Here is a 10016-nt window from a genome sequence, read left to right on the forward strand (position 1 = left end):
CAGAGCTGGTATAGAGTTATTGGTGGGCCAGTTGGCTAATATAATGCTACAATCTACGCTATTGGAGAGAATTAAGTAGGGTCAGCTGAGTGATCCACAACTGATCAAGATCAGAGAGGATGTTCTGGCTGGAGCGTCCAGGGATTATTCAGCGTCTAAGTTAGGATTGTTGAGATACAAAGGGAGGATATGTGTTCTGTTAGACACTGCTTTGAGGCAAGATATTCTAGATGAATCTCATACTACACCTTACTCTTTGCATCCAGGCACCACAAAGATGTATCAGGATGTGAGATCATTGTATTGGTGGCCAGGGATGAAGAGAGATGTAGTTGTGTATGTGGCGAAGTGCTTGACATGTCAACAGGTCAAGGCTGAGCATCAGAGGCCGGCAGGGTTATTGCAGCCTCTGGATATCCCAGAGTGGAATTGGGAAGACATCACAATGGATTTCGTGGTGGGCTTACCAAGGACTGTTGGTCAGCATGATTCTATTTGGGTGATAGTGGATCGCTACACCAAGTCAGCTCACTTTCTGTCGGTGAGGACTACTTATACAGTTGACCAGTATGCAAATCTCTATGTGAGAGAGATCGTGCGCCTCCATGGAGCAACTAGGTCGATCGTGTAAGATCGGGACCCTACTTTTACTTCCAAGTTCTGGAGAAGTTTGCAGAAGGCCATGGGGACACAATTGAAGTTCAGTGCTGCTTATCATCCTAAGACAGATGGGTAATCTGAGAGGACGATCCAGATATTGGAAGACATGCTGAGAGCATGTGTGCTGGACTTTGGTAGATCTTGGAGTAAGTATCTACCTTTGATAGAGTTCTCCTACAACAACAGTTATTAGTCTACCATTGGAGTTGCACCTTATGAGATGTTGTATGGTAAGAAGTGTAGATCTCCCATTCATTGGGATGAGATAGGTGAAAGGATATACTTGGGTCCTAAGGCAGTTCAGAGGACCAGTGAGGCCATTGAGAAAATTAGAGCTTGAATGCTCGCTTCTCAAAGTAGGCAGAAGAGCTATGCAGATCCCAAGCACAGGAACGTGGAGTTCCAAGTGGGAGACTATGTCTTCCTTAGAGTCTCGCCATGGAAAGGGGTGAGAAGGTTTGGGAAGAAGGGCAATCTGAGCCCTAGGTTTGTAGGTCCATTTGAGATCCTAGAAAGGATTGGTCAAGTGGCTTACAGATTGGCATTGCCTCCGGCGTTGTCAGCCGTGCATAATGTGTTCCATGTATTAGCTCTTCGGAGGTATGTATCTGATGTGAATCATATTTTGAGTTATGAAGATCTGGAGCTTGAGCCAGATCTCTCCTTTGAGGAACAACCAGTTCAGATACTTGACAGAAAAGATATGGTCCTCAAGAATAAGACGATACCTTTGGTTAAGGTGTTGTGGAGGAACAACAAGGTTGAGGAAGTGACCTGGGAGATGGAGTCAGATATGCAGAGTCAGTATCCCGAGCTGTTCAGGTCAATTTCGAGGATGAAATTTCTGAAAGGAGGGGATAGTTGTAATGCCCCGAATCCCTAATGCGGTTTAATGGCTGCATTAGTAGGCTGGGAGGGCCATAACTGTTTAATTATGCCATTAAATGATAATATGCATATTTACGTGAATTATATTATAATATGATGTTATATGCATGCATGTGGGTCCACATTTGAGTATTATGATATTTGTTAATTTGGCCCGTTAAGGGTATATTGGTATATTTGGGTGCATAATGTGATTTGTGAATGAGATCCCATTATTATGGAGATATATTCGACATGAGACGATCCTATATAATGGATTATCGGTTTTGTCATAACGGGGTCAATTATTGGGTAATAAGAATGTTTATTTGATGATAAATTGGGAGTAATTGAGATCAGGATGAAATTCTGGATGTTTCGACTATAATGTCCCCGAGGAGGTTTTTGGGACCCGAAGCACTAGGTTTTATTTGAGGTTACTTAAGCTTGAAGTAGCTTGTCAGATAGAACGTACGTTAGAAAACCTCTCGTTCTTTCCCGTTAGTTCATTTTTACTGTTCGAAGCGTTTTCGAAGACATTTCAAGTTCTAGGAGTCGGAGTCAAGTGAGGATCGAGGCATAGCAATCCTAGGAACGATTAGAAGCTTCTTGAGCGAAGGATTCGACGGAAAACAACCCAATCGAAGGTAATCTAACTTTAAAGTTTTGAGTTTTTAGAGTTTCTAAGCTTTGAATTGGACTTTGTAAATTGTTGAGTTTTTGGTTTGATTGAGCCTTGGGTTTTGATTGTTTTGGGCCATTGGGAAGCTTGGGAACTTTGATTTTATTATTTGGTAATGTTTAGGCATAATTTTGGAGGCTTTGGGATGTTGGAGAACGAGTTTGGGCATGTTCTGGGTTGGGGGCCGTGGCCATGTTCTTGGAGTGCCGCGACCCTAGCTCGAAGAAGAAGGTGGGGAAAATTTCCTTTGCTGGGTACCACGGCCCTTGATGTTGAGCGCCACGGCCCTTGCTTCAGTGGTGGCTGGGGGCCGCGGCCCAAGGTTCCAGGGTCGCAGTCCTTGAGCATGGTTGAGCCCGTTTGTGTGTTTTGACCCCGGGAACATAGTTTTAGGCCTCAGGATTGTTCCTACTACTTGGATTAGCTTGGATTGATGTCCTGGAGGCTAGATATTGGTTTTGGAACCTATGTTGATCATTTTTATTGATGATGTCCCGTATTTGGTTATGACTAGGTGACCGCTAAAGGACTAAAAGTTGATCGTTCTCAAGGGTCGTTCTTTTATTCATTCTAGCTCAAATCTGAGGTAAGAAAACTGCACCCTGTGTATATATGAGATGCGTGATTGTTATTGAGGCATGTTGATTGATAAATGTGGACATGGATTGCATATTAGATGCTAGTAAATGTTGCTTACTTGTATATGGCACTGACTAGTCAGGGATACTGACCTAAGAGTCAGAAATGGCTTAAGCGTCCTGAGCGCAGGGTCGAATGAAGATTAGATCTAATCGATATCAGTGTTGAATGGATCTAAGGCATTAATGCTGGACCAAACCTATGGTCGATGAACTTATAAGCACTTGGCTAGTCTAAGACTAGTTACTGAGAGCCATGGCCTAAGGCCCAGGTGACCGTTTGTCACACGGCTAGGAAACGATGTTCCAGGGTTATGACTCTATGGTCATGAAGAAGGTTATGTTGGTGACTAGTCACCATGAACCTATCCTATTTAAGCTAATGAAAGGTTCAATTATCTGTTAAGCCCCGGCGACCCTATCGTCACAAGGCTAAAGGGGAGCTATACCCAACTTAGTGAATTTTGCGATTGTCACCTATCTGTTTTTCACTGATAGTCCTGAATGATTATTATGATCATTGTTGATATTATATCATGCTATATTGTGTTTTCTTGTTGGGCCTTGGCTCATGAGTGATATGTGATGCAGGTAAAGGGAAAGAAAAGCTCACCCAGCCTTGAGTGGAGAGCTTAGGTGGTGATGTGTACATATGCGGCCGCATGACCACCACGGCCAAGGAGTTCTCAGAGGAACTAGGGGGTTTTACCCTATTTTGCCACTTAGGTCAGCGGGTTTGTATATTTGAAACAGTAGTGACCATTTTGACAATTAAGAACAAGTATCCTTTGCCAAGGATAGATGATCTGTTTGATCAGTTGCAAGGTAAGAAGGTTTTCTCAAAGATCGACCTTCGTTCTGGTTATCATCAGTTGAGGGTCAAGGAAGGAGATATACTGAAGACTGCTTTTCGTACCAGGTATGGACATTATGAGTTCTTAGTTATGTCATTTGGATTGACTAATGCCTCTGCTGCTCTTATGGATCTGATGAACAGAGTGTTCAAGGATTATCTGGACCAGTTTGTGATCGTCTTCATCGATGATATTCTGGTATATTCTCAGACTGAGTCAGAGCATGAACAACATCTGAGGTTGGTTCTACAGAGACTGAGGGAACACAGATTGTTTGCCAAGTTCAAGAAATGTGAGTTCTGGTTATCTCAGGTATCCTTTCTTGGGCACATTGTCAGTAAGGAGAGGATTAAGGTAGATCCAGCAAAGATCGAAGCGGTCTGAGATTGGCCAAGGCCAAAGAATGCTTCTGAGGTTAGAAGTTTCCTTGGATTGGCAGGTTATTATAGGCATTTCGTGGAAGGGTTCTCAAAGATTGCTACTGCATTGACTGAGGTGACACGCAAAAGTCATAAATTTGTGTGGTCAGATAAGTGTGAGAACAACTTCCAGGAACTGAAATAGAGGATGATTACAGCTCCGATTCGGAGTCTTCCCACAGATCAGGAGAAGTTTGTGATTTATTGTGATGCTTCTCATCAGGGTTTGGGCTGTGTTTTGATGCAATCAGAGAAGGTAATTGCTTATGCTTCTCGTCAGTTGAAGGAGTATGAAAAGAGATATCCCACTCATGATTTAGAGTTAGCGGCTGTGGTTTTTGCCTTAAAGATATGGAGGCATTATCTCTATGGAGAGAAATGTGAGATTTATACAGACCACAAGAACCTGAAGTATTTCTTCACCCAGAAAGATTTAAATATGAGACAAAGGCGCTGGAGTCAGATATGCAGAGTCAGTATCCCGAGCTGTTCAGGTAAATTTGGAGGACGAAATTTCAGTAAGGAGGGGATAGTTGTAATGCCCCGAATCCCTAATGCGGTTTAATGGCTGCATTAGTAGGCTGGGAGGGCCATAACTGTTTAATTATGCCATTAAATGATAATATGCATATTTACGTGAATTATATTATAATATGATGTTATATGCATGCATGTGGGTCCACATTTGAGTATTATGATATTTGTTAATTTGGCCCGTTAAGGGTATATTGGTATATTTGGGTGCATAATGTGATTTGTGAATGAGATCCCATTATTATGGAGATATATTTGAGCTATTCGGCATAAGACGGTCCTATATAATGAATTAGGGGTTTTGTCATAACGGGGTCAATTATTGGGTAATAAGAATGTTTATTTGATGATAAATTGGGAGTTATTGAGATCAGGATGAAATTCTAGAAGTTTTGACTATAATGTCCCGAGGGGTGTTTTTGGGACCCCGAGCACTAGGTTTTATTTGAGGTTACTTAAGCTTGAAGTAGCTTGTTAGATAGAACGTACGTTAGAAAACCTCTCGTTCTTCCCCGTTAGTTCATTTTCACCATTCAAAGCGTTTTCGAAGACATCTCGAGTTCTAGGAGTCGGAATCAAGTGCGGATCGAGGCATAGCGATCCGAGGAAAGATTAGAAGCTTCTTAACCAAAGGATTTGACGAGAAACAACCCAATCAAAGGTAATCTAAGTTTAAAGTTTTGAGTTTTATAGTTTCTAAGCTTAGAATTGGATTTTGTAAATTGTTGAGTTTTTTGTTTGATTGAGCCTTGGATTTTGATGGTTTTGGAGCATTGGGAAGCTTGGGAATTTTGATTTGATGATTTGGTAATGTTTATGCATAATTTTGGAGGCTTTGGAATGTTGAAAAACGAGTTTGGGCATGTTCTGGGTTGGGGGTTGCAGCCCTGTTGTTGGAGTGCCGCGGCCCTAGCTCGAAGAAGCAGGTGGGAGGATTTGTGCTTGCTGGGCGCCGCGGCCGTTGCTCCTGGAGTGGCTGGGGGTTACAGCCCAAGGTGTTAGGGCTGCAACCCTTGAGAAGGGTTGAGCCCGTTTGAGTGTTTTGGCCCCGGGAACTTGGTTTTAGGCCTCGGGATTGTTCCTACTACCCGGATTAGTGGGGATTGATGTCCCAGAGGCTAGATCTTGGTTTGGGAACCCTTGATTATCATTTTATTGATGGTGTCCCATATTTGGTTATGACTAGGTGACCGCTAAAGGACTAAAAGCGAGATTGTTCTCAAGGGTCGTTCTTTTATCATTCTCGCTCGAATTAGAGGTAAGAAAACTGCACCCCATATGTGACATGCATGATTATTCTTGAGGCATGTTGATTGTGTAAATGTGGACATGGATTGATTATCGAATGCTTAGAAAATCTTGCTCACTTGTGCGTGGTACTGACTAATTAGTCAGATTTGGCAAAGGTGTCAGTATCAACTGTGAAGCTATGACTAATTAGTTAGGTTCGGCAGTGGTACTGAGCACTGGTCACACAGTGCTGACTTATAAGTCAAGACGGCCTTAGCGTGTTCAACGTAAGACAATAAAGATTAGATCTGATCGATATCTGCATTAAATGACTCAGAAGAGCATTAATGCCAGACCGACCTCAAGTTTGATGAATACTAATACTATAAGCGCTTGTGTGACTTACTCATCAGTCACTCATCTGTTAAGTTAGAGACTTACCCATCAGTCTCTCATCTGTTTAAGGCTAGTGGCATACCCAGCAGTCACTCTTCTGTTTAAAGTAGTGACTTGATTATTGGTTACTCAGTATGGTTTTCTAGAACCTCAAGTGATATTCACTCATCTGTTTAAGAGTTATAAGCTTTGTGTGATTATAATAATAATCATTTGAAAATGTTTATATACAATACTGTCTTTTCTTGCTGGGCCTTGGCTAATGGGTGCTATGTGGTGCAGGTAAAGGGAAAGAAAAGCTCACCCATCCCTGAGTGGAGAGCTTAGGTGGTGATGTGTACATATGCGGCCGCTTGACCACCACGGCGAAGGAGTTCTCAGAGGAACTAAGGGTTTACCCTATTTTTGCTGCTTAGGTCGGCGGGTTTGTAATTTTGAAACAGTAATGACTTTTTTTGAGTTATAAATAACTTGTAAATGTTCTTGTGGGCCCATGAACAATTTTATGTATATAATAAAATATATCCTATCCTTTTTACTGGTTTTCCACCTTAACCTGTTAATAACACTTAGAAGCACGTTTTTAACCAAAGGACTCGAATAGCGAGTCAAATTTCCGGTTCACCGTAACTGTTCTGGGGTAACCAGGGTATTACAACTTGGTATCAGAGCCATTACTACTATGAGGGCCGCGGCACCCAGAAGGGCCCCCGTCCACTGATGCAGCCTAGCGCCGCGACGCAGAAGAACAGGACCGCGACGCCCCTTCGCAAACCCAGAAATCTAGGTTTCCCCAAATGTTTTCCCCGAGCCAAAACAATCCCAAATCATTACCAAGACTTACCTAAGTCCCAAATTGGATTCAAAACCCCACATAGACCATCTAACAACTCAAAAACATCAACAATAAGCTCAATCACACAATCAAACCTACAATTCACAATTTGGTTTAAAACTTCAGAAACTTAAACCAAGCCTTTCAAAACTTAAACCAGAACTTGTAAAACTTAAACCATCCCTCAGAATTCTTAAACCACACTAGCAATCGACCAAACAGAGATGCATGAAACCCTTACCTCAAGTGGAGATTTGACCTTGAGTTGCTTTCCTAATCAAATTCGAAGCTTAATTCCACAAAATTCAAGCTGAACCTAACCACAATTCATCCCAAGAATTCACCAAACAAAACACACAATTCAATTCTATAACCATGATATTCCTAGCTGAATTCTTCAACATAATTACACAGAATTCCCTTACCTCAATATGCTGAACAATCCTGTAAGTTCTCTTGCCTTAACTCCCTTCTTGATCCCAAGAGGTTTGCCATTCCTTCCTTTCCTTCTTGCTCTTAGCTTTTCCTTCACTTTCAGCAAGAGCTGAATTTCCCAAGTATAGAAAATGTTTCCCAAATTAAAATACCATTAACCATTAATTAAAAGTCCCCAACTAAATTTATAATGTTCCCGAAATACCCCGAGGCTCCTCACGAGCCGGGTATTAAATCCCGTTGTGACTTTAAGCGGATTAGCTCTCCAGGACTGTCTCGGAACGTGCATCGCAAATATATTACCATTATATCACATATATTACATTTATGCCCTCAATGGGCTATAATTACCAATTTGCCCCTAACAATAAAACGGGGCCCACATGCATATTTAATGGCCTAAACATGCACTCTAATCACATATTCATTAAATTCACATAAATTAATACAATATAACAATTATTGCCCTCTAGGCACACTAATCAAGGCTCCACGCCTTATTAGCAAATTTGGGTTGCTACAAAGAAAGTACCACTGTTCCTGAGCAAACAGTCACGGAGCCTCGTCGTAGTGGGAGGGTTTCTAGGAACCCAGTTTGTTATGGTTTGGATGGTGAAACCAATATGGTTGTTGGTGACACTAGTGATGATGATCCGTTGTCTTTCAAACAGGCAATGGTTAGCCCTGAAAAGGAACTATGGCTTGAAGCCATGAAACAGGAAATGTATTCCATGTACTCAAATTCCGTCTGGGATCTTGTGGAAGCACCTAGTGACTTTAGGGCCATTGGGTGCAAGTGGATCTACAAGAAGAAACGAGGTGTTGATGGAAATATCGAGACTTATAAAGCTTGATTAGTGGCAAAGGGTTATACCCAAAGAGAAGGCGTGGACTATGAGGAAACTTTTAGTCTGGTTGCCATGCTCAAATCCATTCGCATCGTCCTATCCATAGCAGCTGCTCTCGACTATGAGATCTGGCAAATGGACGTCAAGACAGCTTGTCTTAATGGAAAGCTTGACAAAGTCATTCATATGGATCAAGTAGAAGGATTTAAAGTTTCTGGACAAGAAGGAAAAGTTTGTAAGTTAGATAGGTCCATCTATGGACTTAAGCAAGCTTCTCGTTCCTGGAATCTTAGGTATGATGAAATAATCAGAACCTATGGCTTTGAACAAAATATTGATGAGCCCTGTGTTTACCAATTAAAGGCAAATCAAATAGTGGTATTCCTGGTTCTTTATGCAGATGATATCTTACTCATTGGTTACAATGTTAAGAAATTATCAGATGTGAAGAATTGGCTGAGCACTCAATTCTAGATGAAGGATTTGGGTGAAGCAAGTTATGTTCTAGGTATCCAGATCATCAGGGATAGAAAGAACAGACTCTTAGCTCTATCTCAAGCAGCTTACATAGATAAAGTGCTTGAACGTTTCTCAATGACAAATTCCAAGAAAGGTCGTCTACCGTCCCGCCATGGAATTCATCTTTCAAAGAAGTAATCTCCCCAGACTCCTGAAGAGGAAGATGCAATGAGAAAAGTTCCTTACGCATCTGCAAATGGAAGTCTGATGTATGCCATGTTGTGTACTAGACCAAATATCTGCTATGCAGTGGGAGTAGTGAGCAGGTATCAGTCAAACCCAAGACCGAAACATTGGATAGCAGTTTAGCATATCCTGAAGTATTTGAGACGGACTAGGGATTATATGTTAGTATACAATGGTGGTGTTATGAACCCTGTAGGCTTCACCGATTCAGATTTTTAGACTGATGTCGATGACAAGAAGTCTACTTCTGGAATAATGTTTACTCTTGGGGGTGGAGCTGTGATTTGGAGAAGCATAAAGCAATCTGCAATCTCAGATTCCACCATGGAGGCTGAGTACATAGCCGCGTCAGAAGCAGCTAAGGAAATAGTCCGGCTAAAGAAGTTCTATTCAGATCTGGGTGTTATTCAAGAAATGGATAAACCACTTGTCTTGTTTTGTGACAATACAGGAGCGATAGCCAACTCGAAAGAACCTCGAAGTCACAAGAGGAGTAAGAATATAGAAAGGAAGTATCACATTATTCGAGAATATGTGACCAGGGGAGATGTGAAGGTTATGAAGATTGCAACTGAAGACAATCTTGCGGATCCGTTTACAAAGATACTACCAGAAGCTACATTTGATAAGCATATCAAGGAAATGAGATCAGTAGAATTAAGGCATTGGTTTCAATTAGTGCAAGTGGGAGTTTGTTGGGGTTTTATGCCCTAATTAAAACCCAAATTCTTTGTAATCACATTTTATTATCAATAAAAGAATAGAAATGATTTTTTGACATGGTCAATCACTTTGCTCACATGTTTTATTTTCAAGATTATTTGTTTGATATAAACTTCTATTAAATCCTGAGCATATAGCTAATCTTATATATAGTGACGTAATCACAGTGGAATATAAATATGATTATATG

This window comes from Humulus lupulus, chromosome 9 (genome assembly GCF_963169125.1).
Source record: "Humulus lupulus chromosome 9, drHumLupu1.1, whole genome shotgun sequence".
Taxonomy (NCBI): domain Eukaryota; kingdom Viridiplantae; phylum Streptophyta; class Magnoliopsida; order Rosales; family Cannabaceae; genus Humulus; species Humulus lupulus.